This window comes from Rattus rattus, chromosome 6 (assembly GCF_011064425.1).
Source record: "Rattus rattus isolate New Zealand chromosome 6, Rrattus_CSIRO_v1, whole genome shotgun sequence".
In the NCBI taxonomy this organism is placed as follows: Eukaryota; Metazoa; Chordata; class Mammalia; order Rodentia; family Muridae; genus Rattus; species Rattus rattus.
The window spans coordinates 57,078,607-57,099,104 of record NC_046159.1 but is presented as its reverse complement, the minus strand read 5'-3'; positions in this window follow the sequence as shown (position 1 = coordinate 57,099,104).

The window sequence follows — 20,498 nt, the reverse complement described above, 5'->3', positions numbered from 1 at the left end:
GGACCCTCCCTCTCTGTGTCAGGGGACACCCTCGGTGTCACACAGGACCCCTCAGTGTCACACAGGGCCCCCTCGGTGTCACACAGGACACCGTCAGTGTCACACAGGACCCCTCAGTGTCACACAGGACCCCTCCCTCTCAGTGTCACACAGGACCCCTCAGTGTCACACAGGACACCCTCAGTGTCACACAGGACACCCTCAGTGTCACACAGGACCCCTCAGTGTCACACAGGACCCCTCCCTCTCTGTGTCACACAGGACCCTCAGTGTCACACAGGACCCCCTCAGTGTCACACAGGACCCCTCCCTCTCTGTGTCACACAGGACACCCTCGGTGTCACACAGGACCCCTCAGTGTCACACAGGACCCATCAGTGTCACACAGGACCCCTCCCTCTCAGTGTCACACAGGACAACCCCTCAGTGTCACACAGGACCCCTCAGTGTCACACAGGACCCCTCCCTCTCTGTGTCACATAGTCAATAGAATAAACCGGAGGGCACTCACAGGACTGTCAGAGCAGACGCAGGACCCTAGTTACCATGACTCAGTGACTCACAGCAGAAACTCCCAAGGAGGAACAAAAAAGAACTCAGAATGGTTCAGTGTGAGAAAGCAATCTGCTGTAAAGTCCCAATTCATGGTCAGACCCATGGCAGTAACTGTCGGGGGCACCCAGGGACGCCTAGGGACCCCCACTCCCACTGTGTCCACTCGACATAGTACCTCAGGTCTTGCTTGGCTTGTGCAGTAAGACACGAAAAGGGAATCTAGGAAAGAAAAAACAAAGGCATTCCCCACACGGTGTGATGGGACCTGACGTTGAGAGTTATAGAATTAGAAACAATTCAGTACAATTAATTCAAGAGCTGAGCAAAGTTGTGGGGCAGATGATCAGAGCACAAAGAGGACTGTGTCCCCGTGCTGCGGCAGCCATTAGATTTTTTAATTTTGAAAAGATGCTGGAAAATACAACAATGCATGTATAGGATTAGGGCGAAATCTAGTATGAAGTTATGCATAATCTTTGCACAGAAAATTATAAGACCTTATTGAAAAACATAAAAGAAGTCTGGAGCAAATTAGTCAGATATACCACATTCACAGGCGAGAAGGATTGACGTAATAAAACTGACAATTCTCTCAAATTGATCTATAAATTTAATTTAATCTCAACTAAATCCCAGCAGAGAATTTTAGAGAACATGACAAGCTAATTCTAAAATTTACGTGGATGAATAAAAGAGTTGGAAGAGTTTTAAGCTCTTGAATGAAAAGGCAGGGCTCATCCTGAGGGCTCTGAGAGACCTGAAAATTTCAGATGCTGACAGAGTGAGGTGTTGGGCTCAGGAAGAAATCAAGTCAAAGGGACAGAGCAGGGCAAGGAAGGACAGAGGCTCAGACTACAAGGGGAAGAAGTGTCATATCAGGTCCGAAGAAATGTGATTGAAAATTGGAGTGTCTGGTGTGTGTGTGTGTGTGTGTGTGTGTCTGTCTGTCTGTCTGTCTGTCTGTCTGTCAGGACAGGGTTTTACTAGGTAACTTTATCTGTCCAGGAACTCACTATGTAAACCAAGCTGGCTGCAGACTTGTAGAAATTCAACTGCTTTTGCTGGGATTAAAGGTATGAGCTAGCAGGCCTGGCAATGTAGAGCTTTCTAGAAAGGAGAACATACACATTGGTGCCACTCTTTTTTGGACAACATGAAAAATAATAAAAATAAAATTCTTAATTCAAGGACAGAGCACTTTTAAATGGTGGCACGTTGCCGAACTAAACATGAGAGACAAGCCATGGACTTCTAGGAAGCTATGTGTGTTTCAGGTGGAAATGACTCACTGACAAGGGTAGAAGGTCACAAAATTCAGGGGATGAGGTAGGACGCACTGAACGCATTCCAATGTAAAACTCGGGGAGACAAACAACGCAGATCAAATTGAGAGAGCACGCCAGCCAGCCGGGTAAGCTATCAGCCCCACAGCTACCCCACAAAGATTAGCACTGGGATCTGGGAAGAACGGGGTCAGGGAAATGCTAAGGGTCTTGACAAAGAATGAGCAGAAGATGGGAGGTGGGGGTGGGGGTGGGGGTGGAGGATAGGGGCCTGGGGGGTGTTTCAGGAGGGGGCTGGGCAGTGTAAGGTCACTTGAGAAAAGATTAGCCCAAAGGAACCTAGAAGACACAGCCAGAGCTCCTGCTTTCTCTCTCTCCTCTCTCTCTCTCTCTCTCTCTTCTCTCTCTCTCTCTCTCTCTCTCTCTGGTGTGTGTGTCTGTGTGTCTGTGTGTCTGTGTGTCTGTGTGTATGCGTGTCTGTGTGTCTGTCTGTGTGTGTGTGTGTGTGTGCCTGTGTGTGTTTGTTTAATTTGTTTGTTTTCAGATAGAGTCACACATTGTAGTCCAAGCTGGCCTCGAATTTTTGATCCTCCTGCCCCTGCCTTCTCTGATGCACACTTATTAGTTGCCTACCTTCCACTGGGCAGTTGTCTGCCACTTAGAACACTGGATGGTTCACACACCGAACATACGTACAAGTAGAGAGATTTATCTACCCCCTGACCCAGCGACTCCATTCCTAACCCCATATACGACAAGAACGCCCACAAATGCCCACAACTTTTATGAAGGAGAGAGAGAAAGAGAGAGAGAGAGAGAGAGAGAGAGAGAGAGAGAGAGAGAAGAAATCTAACTGTTCAGCTCAGTGAGACAAGGGATACAAATTGTCTATTCAGCAAAAACCTCAAACAATTGTCTCCTTATGCAACCAGAAAAGCAGCAGGTTGCAAAATTTTGCACATGACACCCCATTCCCCAGGGGATTTTTAAAGCATGTGATATCTCTATGTATGCGTCTACATACAGCACTACCTTCCTGGGCCACCAAATACAGTTGTAGTAAAAGAATAAAGTTCTTGATAAATTTGAAAAAAAAAAAAAAAAAAAAAAAACAAGCTCATGCTGATGGCTTTGCTGAAAGGGGAGCAGGATGGGACAGGGATGAGGCACTTGGGGATAACTTCGGGAAGCACCCTGGGGGATGCACAATCGGGACACTGTCCCTGAGGACAGTAGTCTTGGGACATCCTAAATAGCATCCTGAAGATGGCACCTTGGCACAGCAACCCAGGAGCATAATACTGGAAACAATCCTTTAGCACCCTGATAAGTACCCTGATACTCTGACACAGCACCCTGACACAGTACTTGGCACGGACTTCTGGGGGAAGTCCTGCTTCTGCTTTCACTCCTGTGGTCTTCAAGACTTCTCCCATTCCTGTCCACACTTCCCTCAGTTAGAACGTGACTGCAGCAGTGCCAGGCAAGATCTGGCATAACCCTTGGAGTCACTTGGGGTACTGTGGACTCCCCTTCCCTGGGCTGGAGCAGCTTGCTGTCCATATACATCAGGGAAGGATGGCTCGCCCTGGGATGAAGGCAGTAACAGGAAAGGAGAGGACAGGCTGGCCTGGCTCTACACTGGCAGACCAACCATCACTACGACTCATTCCAGTGGCCTTTACATGATGCTTATGTCCTTCCCCAGAGCCAGAGGAGTCTTAGCTGGGCAGGGTCTTCAGGTCCCTCACAAAGGAGTTACCTCCCTCTGACCCAAGACGGTCCAGGAGTCACCATCTTTATTTCAGAGGAGAGAAGCTTGGGGACCAGAGGATAGACTTCTGGCTTACAGGGGTGGGCAGCAGAGGGCTGATCTGGGCTGCCTACTGCTCCCTCTGTGACCTCTCTTAAGATTTTTCCTTTCAGGGGTTTGGGGATTTAGTTCAGTGATAAAGTGCTTGCCTAGCAAGCGCAAGGCCCTGGGCTCGGTCCTCAGTTCCAGGGGTGGAGGGGGTGGGGAAGATTTTCCTTTCAGTCTCTGACCTGCACCCGTTTCTAATCGTGCCCCTCCCAACTCTCCCTCTCCCTCATCTCCACCCAGTGCGTAGCTGAGCATCAAGTTCCTAGAGACGAGGCCTCACCCAGATCTTCCCAGTGTCCAGGCAGAGCCTCACTACACGTGTGGGGAGAGGTGAGTGATGGAGGCGGTGCTCACACCCCTCATCCAGTGTAGAAGGCCTGGACCACCCCCCACAGTGGCAGCCCCATCTTTCTGGGCCCCCTCCTTGGTCTCCACACATGGGCCTGGACCAGCAGTGTGGCTGCTGTTGGCAGATTAGTCTTCTTAATGGACCTACGTCCTTGGAGAACCAAGAGCAGGATATGCCTAATAAAGTCATTATTCTGCCGCCCAGCTGCGCGGGATGTGAGGATGAGAGAGGGAAGTGGAAACTGGCACTGGGAGGTCTCCAGAGCAGGGACAGACAACTGAGCCAGTTAATTATCAAGCTGCAGACTCTGTAAACCGGCATACAAGCAGGTCCCAGCCGGAGGGGGCTCTTCAGAGCCCAGCCTCACCATGGAGCTAGTGCAGAAAATGCAGTGTGGAGCACCCCGGGCCCCGAATTAGCTCACTCTCCACAGGGCTGGTTTCTGCCCTGACTCCAAGCCTAAAGGAAAGGAGTTGGGAAGGGGGTGAGTGCAACCCCAGAACCACACCCCCTCCCTCCTTCTCCTTCCAGCTGCAGACCCAGCCCCGTGCAGAAAAGCCCCAGATAGCTGCTACATGAGAAAAAGGCAAAGCCGCTCTAAGATGTAGCTGAGTCAGGTTCTCCAAAAATTCTCTCCTTCCCAGAAGCCCGGAGCACCCTGGCATGCCTAGATTGTCAGAATCAACATTTCAGAACTCTGGAAGTCAACCAAAGGCTGGCAGCCCTCTGTGGGCGGAGTGGCACTTAAAAAAAAAAAAAAGAAAGAAAAGCTGACTCTTGAAGAGCACAACTTGGGGGCATTTTAATCTGCCCCATCCCATCCCCCTCCCCCACTACTCCAAGAGACCTCAGCCTTCAACAGCCTACAAGCACAGGGAAGCCAATAGCCTGGGCAACCAGTAGAGAGGCAGGGTCTTTATCTGACCTGTCTGGTGTCTTTATTTGAATGAACTCGGTGTTTACTTAGGGCAAACAGCCTGTGTCTCAGAAATATTTGTCCCAGACTTTCAGAGACAATTGTGGCAGATGTGTGAGGCTGCACAGGACAGCGAGGCCGGCAACAGGTTCACCAGAGAGTAAAGGAAAGCTGGAAGTGGGGTGCCCACAGGGGTAGGGACGCTGAACCCACCTGATGCTGGTCATCTGTAAGCTGTGGCGGGACTGAAGAGGGAGGGTGTGGGGAGAGGCTGTCTGCACACCAGGATAGAAGGCCTTAGAGGCTGAGGCGGCAAGCCCACCAGCTGGATGACTGGAAGGCCTGCACAGGAGGAGGTAGAGCAGCAAATTGCCTGGACACAGGCTGCAGGTGTATGCCCAAAGCCTCCTTGGCTAGGTGTGGGAGACACATTGGCTCCAGAAATTTGGGAGATCTCTGCCAACATTTTAGCTGACCCAACAGAGAACTCCCAAACCACAGAGGACATTTGCATTGAACCTTGGGTTGAACTCAAAGGAACAGAGGGTAGTCAAGTTCCAACAGTGCAGTCAATTTCAAATTACAAAAAAGAATCCTGGTCTAAGAGAGGCATGCAGGGCACAGGGTGTCCGTCTCCAGTGCTCACCTGTGCCTGCTTTCCTCAATCTCTGAATGTACATATCCTAATGTTTGTCTCAGACTTTTGAAAAATTAGATTTATTCACTTTGTTTTGTGTTTATGAATACTGCTTGCTTGCTTGCTTGTATGTATTTGTACCATGTACATGCAGTGCCCAGGAAGGCCAGAAGAGGGCGTAAGATCTCCTGCAACAGGAGTTACCAATGGTTGTGAGCCACCATGTGTGTGCTGGGAACTGAACCTGAGTCCTCTACAAGAGCAACAAGTTTTCTTAGCGCCTGAACCATCTCTCAAGTCCCAGTTCTCAGTTTCTGACACTGTCTCCTAATCTATTACAGCAAGAATTTTCCAACCCAGACATGAGGGCATATGCCATGAGGGCTTCCCACAAAAGCTATCTCCAGGAAAGGGAGTTCATCCACAACTCAGCTTGCCAAATGTGCACCAGCTCTACACTGGGTACAGCCTGCTTCCTGGGAGCGCCTGGAGCAGTGACACTAATACCAAAGCACAAGCACACACACTCAACACGCACACATGTACACCACACGTAAGCACGTGTACACATACACTTATACGTGTGTGTAGGCACACGCACATTCACATACAAACCATGCAGTACTCCCACTTTCTCAGATTCTTCTGTCCTAAACACACGGGCGTTCAGGAGTTCTGCAGAGGGTTAGAGACTGTCACTCCCCGAAGCATGGACCCTTTCTCTACTATTCTAGTGACACTTTGTAAGATTTTGGGTTGTTCTAGGAATTCAATGGTGGTGGCTCGGTATTAATAGTAAGAACATGAGAGTGGTAATTTAGAGTCTGAGGTCCACTCCAGATTAAGGGTCAGAACATTTGTTCTGTAAAAGTCTGAATGATAAATGTCAGGCATTCCCAGCCATGAGCAACCTTTGTTGCAGATTGTAGCGAGCATCCTGAAGTAGAAGGGTGCTTTCAGCTCACAGAAACAGGCCACCTAGATTATATCCTTGGATCTGCCAGCCCCTGATCTTGACAGATATGTGGAAAGTATTTATGAAAAAACATATATTTTTCCTAATATAACTGTTGACAAGCTAAAAATGAAATAAGAAGTTTCCAGAATGTGAGAAGAGTTACTTAGTTTAAATTAGAAGCAAAAATCACTCTTAAAGTAGCACACTGGAAGAGTTGCCATGGACTGTACTCAGAGATGAGTCAAGGATGTTAGATATTAGTGATACCATTGTTTCAAATTGCCTTGGAAGTTCAAGCCAGTGCCATAAGACAAGAAAAGTAAATAAAATGTAACAATTAGAACAGAAAATGATTAAATTATATTTGGCAGAATTAATTGAATGACTACTGGAAGCATGGTATTTTATTAAGTTAACTACATAAAAATCAACCTATAATAAAATTGTAATATGTATTTGGGAAGGGGGGTACTTCCAGACCTAGCTTGGTTGGATATTAAAATACTAGGAATATCACTGAATTTTTCCTGAGAGTCCTGAGTGTTCTTAGAAACAACCTTCCCAGGTAGTAGCTGATGTGGCCTCTCTAGCCCTCTTATCTGTGAGGAAAGTTCACTCTGGGAGTTTCTCACTACCTAGCCTAAGTCCTCTGAGCCCACTGCCACAGGAATGGAAGGGACAAGAACATTCTGCTAAGCCCAGGTAACGTGCATTTCTCTGGACATGCATTCCTTCTCCTGGTGGTAGGAGAAGGCCACCTGTGCCACAGGATAAGAGCAGATGATTCTCTGGCTGGAGAGATAGCTCAGCGGTTGAGAGCACTAACTGCTCTTCCAGAGGTCCTGAGTTCAAATCCCAGCATGGTAGCTCACAACCATCTATCTGTAATGAGATCTGATGCCCTCTTCTGGTGTGTCTGAAGACAGCTACAGTTACTTATATATAATAAATAAATTAATCTTTTTTTTAAAAAAAAAAAAAAAAAAAAGGAGCAGATCATTCTCTGTAAGAAAGTCAACTGCTGTGCCAACACAGGAAGGAAAATTTTCCTATGCAAAGAAAGAAAGAATTCAGTACCACATGCAGGCCACTCGGCTTGTATGCTGTGGTGTCTCCACTGTCTTTGGTGTCTTCATGTCACCCCATCCTCTGTCCTGTCAGATGGGACTTGTTTGCTAGTAGAATGTCTAGTTCTTCTGAGGTTCAGTCCCTTTGTTCAGCAGTTCCTCTCCGAGAAAACAATTAGTGAACAATGGATGGTTTGCAACATTCCAGACTGGATTGTACCAGAACAGAACAGCTCAGACCAGACTAAATACACCAGAATAGAACAGACAAGCCCAGATTAGACCAGTCCAGATCAACTTGACCAATCCAGACAAGGCTAGAACTCACCAGAATTAACTAACCAAGAGCAGCTCATATCAGACCAATCCAGGCTAGACCTACCAGCATAGACCAGACCAAAAAAGAATAAACCAACCCCAAACAGACTACTATACACAGCACAGGACAACAGAACACAACACAACACAACACAACAGAACAGAACAGAACAGAACAGAACACAACAGAACACAACAGAACACAACAGAAAACAGAACACAACAGAACACAACAGAACAGAACAGAAGAGAGGTTGGCTTAGACTAATCTAGACCAGGCTAGAGTATATCAGCATAAGCCAGACCAGACTAACTAAACCAGTCTAGACCAAACCAACTACACCAGAATAGTTTAGACTAGATTGGATCAGGGTAGATCACACTACTGTAGGCCAGACTAGACTAGTTTAGACAACCCCAGAATAGACCAAACTGGGCCAGGTTAGACCAAACCAGACTATACTAGGATAGACTAGCCCAGTAAAGTTTAGACCAGCCCAGAAGTTAGACCAGAATAGACAAGACCAGGCCAGCTTAAATGAATATAGACTAGACCTAGATCAGACTAGACCAGCCCAAACCAGATAAAGCTATATCAAACCAGACCAGACCCCAACAGTCCAGTCCAGGTTGGCCTTGACCAGAACATTCTACTCAATTCAAGGTCATGTGATATGTGCTAGGTCCCAAGGGCCAGCTGTATCCTACACACAGCTGACTCCAAAGGTCAGCACAGGTAGCTGGAGGCCACAAGTGGATGTAATCTGCAAGTCCTTCCTTTCAGTTCCCACAGTCTGTCAGGGCCACCACTATTGAGCCATTGTTCCTATTTAGACATTAGTCCCCAACAGCGCTCCCCCCCACACACAGCAGTCTAACCCCTCAGAAAGGAGGAGGCCTGGAAATGTGACCCCCGTCCACCCCCTTGCACAGAGGCCCACCTGGGTGGCAGCATCCACAGATTGCTTCCTTTGAGCTGGGCCCCTGCTGTTCCCGGTGTCTGAGAAGTGCTGGTTTCACTGAGAACCCAGCCCTGCCACGTGTGAGCAGAGGCAGACTTCCTGCTGAAATCAAAAGATGAAGAGGAACCTAGCGGCTGGCTTTTACCTGCTCATCATTTCAACCCCCCTCTGGGAAGCGTCCCCTTTCCCACTGCAAAGTGAGCACCAATCCAGGTGGAACATAATGAGGGTGTGTGTGTGTGTGTGTGTGTGTGTGTGTGTACATATGTGCATGCGCGAACACACACAGGCAGGTGGCAGAAGAGAACCGAGCCAGGATCCAGGATCAAAGACACCAACCAAGGCTGAGGGCAAGGTGGCCAGGGCTCCCGCCCATTGCCCTGAGTTCTCCATCTCTTGGGGACATAGTGGCCTCCACACAGGACATAGGCTGGGTCAAATTGTGCAGGAGGGCAGGGTCCCCACGTCGGGGGATTTTCACAGTGCAACTTTCTACCTTCATTTTTGCCTTCATAGTTGGAGAGCAATGGTGTGTTTGTCTAATTACCCTGCAACCTCCGTGATGACCAGAATCTTAGTCTAGGGGTAGGGAGGTGCTTCTGCACTCAAGAGCGCTGCCTGCTCTTGTAGAGGACCCTGGTTTGGTTCCTGGCACCTACATGGCAGCCTACGGCTATCTAACACCCTCTTCTGGCCTCCAAGGGCACATGGTGCACATTCACACATACACACGGGTGGTGTGTGTGTGTGTGTGTGTAGTAAAGGACTCTCAGGCCATCCTCTCAGCAGGCTGGAGGACATAGTGCCTTTCATCCATCAGCAGACAGATGGGAGGCAAGCTGACACTCACCCTCAGTGGTGTTGCCCAAGGCCCCCAGACTGAGTTTACTCTGAGATGACCTCATTCTGTCTTCTCGGTTTGAGATTTAGTTGCCAGGGCAACAGTGTAAGGGGTGGAGCTTAGTGGGAGGTGCTAAGGACAGGGGGTTTTCCAGCCTTAGGAAGGTGGGGTTTTTAACACTGCTGGTTCTTGTGTGCTGTTTTGTCCTGAGCTGGATGAGGCAGAAGCAGCCCCCAGCCTTGAACTTCCCGGCCCTGAAACCAGGAGGAATGCATTTCTTTTCCTATACATAACTCATTCTGCACCAGCAGAGAGAACACGTTCCCCTTCACGAAGTCTTCATTCACACATTACTACCTACACCTTCACTGTCTGAGGGCAGTTCACGAGAAACACCCACAAGGTGTTAAATATTCTGACTGTTGCTGGTGTGTGTGTGTGTGCGCGTGTGTGTGTGTGCATGCGCATGTGTTCCTTATATGCAGGTGGACATGTGAAGGGGTCAAAGGTCGGTCTTGGGTGTTATTCCTCTGGTGCTATCTACCTTGTTCTGTGAGACTGGGTTTGTCATTGGTCTGGAGCTCTCCAAGCCCAGCACAGACTACAAGCACATGCTACCATTTCCAGCTTTTTATTTCTTTAAGCATGGGTTCAGTTCTGAAACTTGAGCTCATATCCGTACTTGTAAGCCACCTGCCCAGACCTTTTGTTTTGCTTTGCCGTTTGAGACATGTGCTCATTATAATAGCCCAGGCTAGCATCAATCTGCCCTAGGCTGGGATTACAGGTTCACTCCCACACCCAGCTTGATTGCTGCCTTTTCAAACGGGGATTCTTTTCTTTAAGATTCACTTTATTTGTAATCATGTGTGTGCACATGAGCACCTGTATGTGGTTACCTATAGATGCCAGATGAGACCCCAGATCCCCTGTAACTGGAGTCCAGGCAGTTGTGAGGCACCAGGTGAGAACTGAACTCAGGTCCTCTACAAGAGCAGCAAACCCTTCCCGACTGAGTCATCTGCTAGGTTGGCATTTTTTTTTTTTTTTAATGAAGATGCAAGGAGAATACATTTTCAAGTTTATTAATATGTATAAATTATTTTTCCTTCGCTGTGAATGACACAGATAAGAAAGGCCGCTACAGCCTCTGCTATTCCTTTTGTCCTGTGCACACCTTGGGCTAAGGACTTAGCCTCTCAGCACTCTCACCCCCAGTGCTTCCCGGACCCAGGGTTCCACCAGTCTGGAGAGCTCCACCATCGAACCCCAACAGCCCTTCCCCCTCTGCTGCCCTCCTGAGATTCTGGGATTCTGTGCCTTTGTAGAGCTGCTTCCTGTTTCCGGAGATTACCCACCACCCTCCCAACAGGTGCATATATTTGCATGCAATTGAACCTTGAATACCTGGGTTTAAACTACCACTGCCCGCTTTCTGCGGATAGAGCTGGTCCTCCTACAGGGGAAACAGGTTTCTTCCTTCTGAGGGTTTGAAACTATGGAGATGGTGTCTTCTAGTCAGCGGACCTGGTGACTTCCTTGTTGACCCGGATGTTTAGGGACAGGAGGCAGCATCCCTCTGGCCCCTTTCTCAGCTGCCCTTGTAGAGAGAGGCATGAACCCAGAAAGGGGGAGGGTGGGAAACCTACTGGCTGGGCTTTGATGAACAGCTGAGGCCCCTGGAGGCTCACACTTGGAGTGCTGTGCCAGTGTGATGACCTGGGATCTATAGGGGTGGGAGCAGGAGTTTTAGTTCTAGAACCCACAGCTTGGCAAATAAATAGGCCTAGAGACTTTAGGGTCCGTTGGGCCAGGTGGGGGTTGGGGGGGAGATTAGGAGTGGAGGGAGGATTGCAGTCCCAGACTTTGACTCCTTCTCCTAAGTCTGTAACACTGCTCCGGTGTTAAATGAACCCTTGGGGTCTCTGAGGTCTAGGGTTTGCTGAGCTCAGGAGTTTGTGTTCCCTGGTCCTTTCGGGCCACAGGAAGGAGAGTAAAGCAAGAGGTGGGGATCAGGGGCTAGGAAGGTTGGAGTCTTATCTCGCCATCCTGGGTGAGTCAGACCATGGTCACGCAGTCGTGCTGAGGCTGGATCCAGACCACAGCACACATTATTCAGGAGTGGGAACCTGGTCTGGTGTGTTTCAGTGTTGGGTGACTGGATGGACTCCAACCCCTTGCTTGCCCCCAACTGTGTTTCCCTAACAAAATTGCTAAGCAGCAGAGAGCATGCAGAGAACTCAGTGGCTGGGAAAATGCAAGTCACACTGAGTGGGCACAGCACAAGCTTGTCATGGCAGCATTGTGGAGCAGGGGAATTAACAGCTTGTGTTCCACCTGGGCTACAGAGGGAGTTCAAGGCTAGCCTGGGCAATTTAGTGAAACCTTAGTTAGGGTTTCTAGTGCTATGATGAAACACCATGATCAAAAAGCAAGTTGGGGAGGAAAGGGTTTATTAGGTTTACCCTTCCACTGTTTGTTGGCATTTTGTCTAAGCTCCACCTGACAGTTGCCTGGCAATGGCCATGTGTGCCTGACTCGCTATAACAGGGGCTGCTTGCCCCCTCCTCTCTCTCTCTTGCTCTTGCCTTCCTGCTCCTGCTCTGTCCTCTCATCCTTCCCCTCTCTCTCCATGTGCTCATGGCCAGCCTCTACTTCTCTACTCTCTCTTTTTCCCTGCCTTTCTCTGCCTCTACTACCCTCTTGACTCCTCTCCCCATGCCCTGAATAAACTCTATTCTGTACTGTACAGTTGTGTGGCTGGTCCCTAAGGGGGAAGGGATGCCTCAGCATGGGCCTGCTGAGGTAACCCCTTACCACATACCTCACCACACCTCCATACAACATATCCCCCCCCTTATCTTTTTATAAACACATCACTGTTCATCACCAAAGGAAATCAGAAGAGGAACTTATACAGGGTAGGAACCTGGAGGCAGGAGCTGATGCAGAGGCCATGGAGGGATGCTGCTTACTGGCTTGCTTTCCCTGCCTTGCTCACCCTGCTTTCCTATTGAACCCAGGGCCACCAGCCCAGCGATGGCAGCACCCACAATGAGCTGGGTCTTCCCCCATTGATCACTAGTTGAAAAAATGCTGGACATCTGGATCTCATGGAGGCATTTCCTCAACTAAGGCTCCTTTTCTAATGTCTCTAGTATGTATCAAGTTGACACACAGAACCAGCATAAAGGCCTGAGTTCAGATCCACAGCACCCATAGACAAAGCCAGGCAGCATAGCACACATTTATAATCCCAGCGACTGGGGAGGTGGAGACAGGGAGGACATTTGTGGCTTATTCACGACCATTCAAGCTGACAGGTATTCACTCTCTGAATTCAGTCTCAAAAAACGGAGTGAAAAGTGATTGGGGATGTGCACAGACATAGATAGATAGATAGATAGATAGATAGATAGATAGATAGATAGATAGATAGATAATAGAAAGATATACAGACGATTGATAGATGAATAGATGATGAGTAGATGATAAAAAGATATAGATAGATGATAGAAAGGTAGATATTGATAGATTGATAGATATAGACAGATGATAGATGATAGATAGTTGTTGATAGATAATAGATTGATAGATATAGATAAGTGATAGATAATAGATAGATAGACAGACAGACAGACAGATGATAGATGAATAAAATGAGGGCTGGGACTATAACTTAGAGGAGAGCACCTGTCAAGCATCCAGGAGGCCCGGGTTCTATCCCTAATGCCATAAAAATAAGAACCTCGATGAACTTTCACCTTACACCCATTAGGATACTCACCATCAAAAGAGCAAACTGCTCATGGTGTGTGTTGGTGAGGATGTGGCAGCCTTGGGAGTCTGGGGCACCGTGGCCTGCAGTGTACAGTGGTGGACCCACTGCAGCAAAAGCCTAGAACCGAGGCAAGCACTTGAGCGAATGTTTGCACACAGCACAAAAGGAGCAATTTCCATTGCCTTACTTTTCAATCGAGTAAAAGTCAAACCCTCTAAATACATCCATGTATGGAATAGAGGTAAGCCCAGTGGGATTGAAACATACCGTGGAATATTTTACAGCCCTATACAGGAAGGGGTTCTATACATGCTAGAACATGTGTGAATCCTGAGGACATGCCAATCATAGAAGATAAGACCCATGTGTTGCACTCACAGGAGAAGTCAGACTCTTGATGGGTTGTGACTGCCAGGGGCCAAGGAGGAGAGAACAGGGCATTTCATGGACCAGTGAGGAGAGTTCCAGAGCATGCTGCCCAGATAACACTGCTGTTGTCAACAATGGCAAAGATGATACTGGGCTCTGCGCATTTAACCATGGCTAAAAAATTTAGAAATAGTAATTAGAATATCCACAGTTAAGATATGACCTCTGTATAAAAAATAAAATGTATACAACAAAGTCAAAACAATATCAAGAAGAAAAAATGTTCCTCCTGCCTGCAGGCTGCCAGGCAGGGAAAGCAAGCTGTTCTGTGCCGTCCTTGACCTTCCAGGTTATGCTGCCCCTGAGCTGGCACAGAGAGGCACCAGCTAAACAGTGTTGACACAGGCTTTCGGGGATGAACAGTTGGAGGTTCCAGAGGGCCCACACGGTGGCTGAACACCTGGAGGGTCATATGCTCCACTCAGTGCTGTGCCTGCTCTGTCCTCATGGGAAACTGCACTGGCTCTCACACTATACAGCCAGGAAGCCAGAGCAGGAAGTTTAGTGAGCTCGTCGCGGCCATCCAGGTGGACAGTTACAGACAAGGTGCATTGTTCTCCGCTGTCATTTAGGGCAACCCAGAGATGGAGAGTGCAGCTTCCCGACAAAGGACTTAAGGGAGTCCCTCCTGCACTGGCTTCTGTATCATCAGGTCCCAGGCGGATGTCAGAGCTGCAGAGGGTTCCGAGCCCATAGTGCGCTATCCAGCTACACTATCTAGAATAGCAAGTGGGTGCCATGGGAGAAATCTGGAAAGAGTGGTTTGCTCTGCTCTTGTTCGTGATAGATAAGAGAATGGCCCAGCAGTGCTCTGCAGCAGGAGCCACACATGAAGGGGGAGAGAGGGGGCTGGGCACGAGTGTGGCCAGTGCTCAGTCATCGGGTTAGGAGGCAGACAGCTGAGCCTCTGAGTATCTATCTTTAATTAAAGCATGCCGGGATCCAGGGTGCGGCCAGGGAGGGGTCAGTGTGGCTTTAGGCCAGGCTGCAATTCCACCTTCCTCTCTTGGCCCTTCCCAATTCTCTAAAGCCAGGACAGAGCAGGTAGCCTCTCTGCCACAGAACTGGGCCGGGGCAGAAGGACCAGGAGGAGGCAGTGCTGGCATCCACTGATGTCTCAGGCCCAGGGACAGCCGAAGACCTGGGTTCAGCTAAACGGCTTGGCCATTTTGCAAGGATGGAAGGAAGGTCGGACTTCTTTCGGCCTTCAGAAACAAGATCTCTGCTTTCCACTCCACCCAGAGCTAGAGTCCAGCAAGAGCTCACCTGGCCTTCAGCCTTGGTGGCCTTGGTTGAGGAGGTGATCATTCCAGAGGAGGATGGGCAGGGCTGGGGGCACATATGCTGGTGAGGTTAAGGGACCCGAGTTCCTTGGCCACATCCCTGGACAGGCAGGGAGGCAGGTGGTATGGGGCCTCTCATCTCCTGATTCCAGATGACTTCCACAGCCTCCGCTCTGGCTCTGCTCCCTAGCTGGAGGGAGCAGGCCCATTGTGACTTAATTAACTGCTGGCCTGGGCCCTGACCTTGTTACTACAAAAGCATGGCCCTGGAAGCCAGCCTCAGAAGCTATAAGGCTTGAGTCTCCATTTAGTTCTGAGAAAAGTAGCCTTCAGACACAGATGTCCAGTCAGCTCATTCAATGTACGGTGTGGCCTCGGGGTCTTTATGCCATGGCCAGGAACTCGGTCCCCGATGCTCTGTGCAGAGTTTTGCTGAAATGTCACTCACCAGACATTTTTCCTCAGCCACCACTGTCCGTGGCTCATGAGCCTAATGGTGGAACTTGGAGCTTTAAGCTATGAAACATTGGGCAAGAACATTTGCTGAGAATCCTAGAAATCGCTAAGTTCAGATTGTGCAGAAGTCTCACATGTGAGTGAGTGCCAAGACCCCTTGCAGGGAGAGGTAGAGCCCTCCTCCCTGCTCTCAATTCGGGATGAGCCTCTCTCTGCCTCAACATAAAAAAAAAAAAAAAAAAAAGTTGCTGGGCCCAGGTTGCCAATGGCCTTGAAGCTTGACCCAGCTGCTAGCCACCTCCATGTCAGTGCCCAATGACAATCAGAGCTGTAGACTTTCTGGTAGTAGGGTGCAAGGCATGGACCTGGGGTCTGTGAGCCTCCAACAGGGCCCCAGCCTGTTGAGCAACTGATTGACTAGGCTGGCCCTTATGAAGATTATCATAGGTCCTGCTCTACTGTGTCCCCCGCAAATGAGAGGATTTTCAAGCCAGGCCAGAGACTCAGCCTGTAGAAGGAGCTGCTCTGGTGGGGCCATGGGAAGAGCAGGTGTAGAGGAGAAAGAGAGCTAGCGAGGTAGGCTTGAGGATACAGGGCCTAAGTGAGGTTCAGTCAGCTGCCTCATAGACTAGCATCCTGAGTCCTTGGTTCCACACGCACCTCCTGGAAGGGCTCACCCCTCACCCCTCCATGGAGGACCATACCTAACCTTCCACGATAGATGCAGGCCCCATCCAGGCTACGCTGCTGGCTAGCTCAGACCTCCTGGGTTTGTCCCTCACATTGGCGCTTCACCCTCAGCCCCACTCTGTCCTCCATTCTGTGGCCAGAGTCCCTCCCTGTGGGTTCTAGCTTGAGGAGCCACTGGTCCAGAGGAAGCCCAGGAGATCTCAGCTTGCCACTCACTTCTTCATACATCAGAAGACCTGTGAGCTATGGGGTCAGCTGGAGGAAGGACCACCCTGGTCTCTCTGAAAGCTGAATCATACCTGCTCCAGTGCTCCAAGCCCACAGCAGTGGACACACACTGGCATTACTGCTAGTTCTGGACAGACCACAGAGACAGATAACTTTGGATGATGACACGCTAACCCCACCCCACTCCAATCCATCTCAGCCGAGCCCTGGCCCCTGGCCCTAAACTCTATGTAGGTTCATACACTCTTCCCTGGACTCTGTTCTGGGAAGCCATATTAGAACCACCTATAGGACTAACAAATAGACAGGGTCTGAAGATTCCACAGGTCATGGGAGGGACTGATGGGGCCTTGAGGAAAGGACACAAAAGCATTTTAGATCAGAAAGCCTGCTGATCGAGGGCAATGGCTACCCACCAGTTGTCAAGGAAACAATGAGAATTTCCAGGTCAAGTCCATGGGAGAAGATGCTGATCAGTCAAGAGGTCAGACCCCAGAGAGAGACTCTTGGAAGGAAACAAGGAGAGAAGGGGCTCTTGGATGCCCTTGCCCACATGCCCAACACAGAGGCACTGGGCAGAGCAGATGCTCAAAGTGGTGCCCAAGCAGGCCTTACAGAGACCAGGCGAGCTGTGTCTTTACGGGTGCTTCACTTAGAGGAGCACACAGCCCAGACCCAGCACCCGGAGACCCCACACTCACCATCCCATAGTTCCTCTGCTGCCTGAGGAGTGGGGTAGTCCTGGCTCACACAAGCTGGAAGCTAGACCCCACCCAACTCACTGCTCCCTGGACACCATGCTGAGAACATAAAGCACAGAGTACAGGACACCACCACTGACCGACGAAAAGCTAGGGTGTCCCAGGGTCACCAACCTCAGGCTAGACTCAGGACTATGGCTGAGACACCCCCTCCCCACCTTGGCCTCTCTCCCTCCTTGCCCACCCTAACCAGGTTTTCATGCCTCTATTCAAGAGGTTGGGACACTGGTCTCAGCCCTTCCCTGGGGACAAGTAGGGCCTCCCTGTCCATCTCCCAGCCAGTTTCTACAGCCACAAAATGTGTTCTGGTGACTCACAGAGCTATGACTGTGTCCAGAGAGTAGAGCAGCCACTTCCCACTGTGCCAAATCCCCATTCCCTGCCCCACAGGAAAGTGTACTTCCCCTGGGACCCATGGACTTCCCCTGACTGACAGAGATGATGGCTGCTGGTTTCTCATGGGACTTGCCACTCATTTCTAGGCAGTGGAGTTTCTTGGAGCTTCCTCTTCTCTGGGTCAATGGGTGGCTGTACCCCAGCCTGGTCAGTTACCAGGTTTTCCTCAGTCAATCTAAGATGGACAAACAAGGTGTCATCATATGTAGAGAGAGGTGCTAGAGGGCTGAAGAAGGCCAGCCTAGGGCAGCCCAGCATGAATGGGAGAATGCTGTGGCCATCCTGAGTATGTGCGACAAGTGTGTCCCTGCTCTGGTCTGGGAGCCATGATGCTTTCTCTCCTCAAGCCAGTCCTGCTCAATCCTCACCCGACACTAGCAGGGACCAAGTTCTTCAGACACTGCAGCCCAGGGGCAGCCTCCTTGCCACAGCCTAGGGAAGTTCTGCTATCAGTCCTCACATTGGTGCTTCACCCTCAGCCCCACTCTGTCCTCCATTCTGCTGCCAGAGTCCCTCCCCATGGGTTCCGCCTTAGAGGAACCACTGGTCCAGAGGAAGCAAGAGAAGAAAGGCAGTAAACAGATGTGGAAAGTGTGCAAACAGCAGGAAGGGCTGCCTAGAAAACTCAGGGAATATTCCAGGGCCCAATAGAATCTTCTGCAAGATGAGCACCTCTTCCCCGGATGATTGTGAATGCTGGGCTCCCGTGAGATGAGGACCTGAGGATTTTAGACTTTATTGAATTTTAAGTAATTTAAATTAAAAAAAAATGGAAGCTCAAATCAGTTCAGATATTTTAGAACTACTTGGGTATGTAAATCTCTTTCAACATAAACTCTATCAAATCTAAATGCAGATCGAGTGCTTCTGATAAAAATTTAGCTTTGGAATTGACACGGGCCAAAAGCATAAAACTCATCAGATTTCACAGACTTAGCACAACACAAGAGTATGAGAATCATTCGTTGATATCTTTACATTGGTTACCTACAGAATAGTAAATATTTTTGATATGTTGGGTTAAGGGAATTAAGATAAATAGAGCTAAATACTTAATATGCATGTAAATATTAACTGTCCCAATTAGCATTAACTGTCAAATTGTTATCACCTGAGGAACCGTCTGAGTAATTATCTTTATCAGATTGGTCTGTCAATGTGTTTGTAAGGAACTGTCTTCATTGATGATGTGGGAAGGCCCAGCCCACTGCGGGCATCACCATTCCTAGGCAGGTAGTGCTGAGCTGTATAAACAAGCTAGCCTAAGAATGAACCAGCAAGCAGTCTCCCTCCATGGTTCCTGCCTCCAGGTTTCTGCCTTGACTTCTTCCTTCAACTACAGATGAACTGTGACCTGAAAGTGTAAGCCAAATCCTTTCCCTATCAAGTTGTTTTTTGGTCTGAGTATTTTATCACAACAGAAAGGAAGCTAAAGTAGTAACTAATTTTAATTTCTCATTAGCCAGGCTGTTGTAAACTTTTAAATTACCTACATGGCTTATGTGGTCTTTCTACTCTACGGTTCTTTTCTAGAACATTCTTGGATAAAAGAAGAAGGCCTCTCTGAAAACATAATATTGTAGGAAAGGGAAGAGCCCTGGCACCTGGGGAATCAGCACGTGCAAAGGTCCTGAGGCCCTTGGATGCATTTAGCATGCATGAAGGACTGAAAGAAGGTAGGCATCTGGAAATGAGCCATCAAGTGAGGAAGCAGACAGAGGAACAGGTAACGACAGGTAAACAGGGACGAGCTGTGGACAGAGCCCGATTTCCGGTCTCATGTGCTCTTCTGCGTGAGTGACACGGCCTCTCTCTGTTCTCTGCTAGAAAGCGAGGATGCCTGTGCACGCTGCTTCAGTGTGGAAACTGTCCTTCCTGTGTTCAGAACTCGCTCCTGACACCATGCTGGGGATTATGGGGAACACAAGCCGGTTGGGAGGCCCCACAGGCATAGCACGGCAAGTACATGCACCACCCAAGGAACTGGAGCCTGGACCCCCCTACTGGGAACACGTCATGCAATCTAAGAGTGGAGGCAGCACAAACACTCCCTCCCCTGCTGTGTGGGACACTGGGAAAGGCTGGAGTGGAGGGCCCATAACCTCAGTGCCCTCGAGGCAGTCCAACCTGCTGGTGGAGCTCCCGAGGCCCTGCTCCCATCTGTAGAATCAGGACATCACATGGTCCTCCTGCCCCACAACCACCGATGTGTTGAGGCCCGCTAAAGAGATTACAGCATGCCTTCTACAGACACCCAGGGCCTGGAGGCCAGCACCACTAATCCCGACAAAGGATAACAGCCCCTAATTAATTCTTCGAATCTGATGGCGGTGTAAACGCCAGCCAGGCTGCCCGCCTTAATGAGTTTAATCGACTGGACTTGATGATTTTATTTGAAACCTAGGGCCGCAAATTAAGCTCTTAAAAATGTACTTGAACTTGATTGGCAACTGTAATCCCAACAAAGTCAGTTTAATCCCTGGGCTGCTTGGGCAAGAGCAGCCTGCGCAGTGCTGTGGGCTCCAAAGCACCCACGGGAGCCCCTCCTTCCTTGGTGAAACTGGCCGCCTTGGCCAGCCTCAGCCCTAACTTACCCTATTGACCACATGGCAGAACCCCGTTCACCTTCAGACCCCAGCCAGAATGACCTCTGAACCCTTCCTGAGTTCCTCTTATAGAGCCAAGTATCATAGCTCTGTTTGCAGTCTCCTCATCTACTGTGCCCTC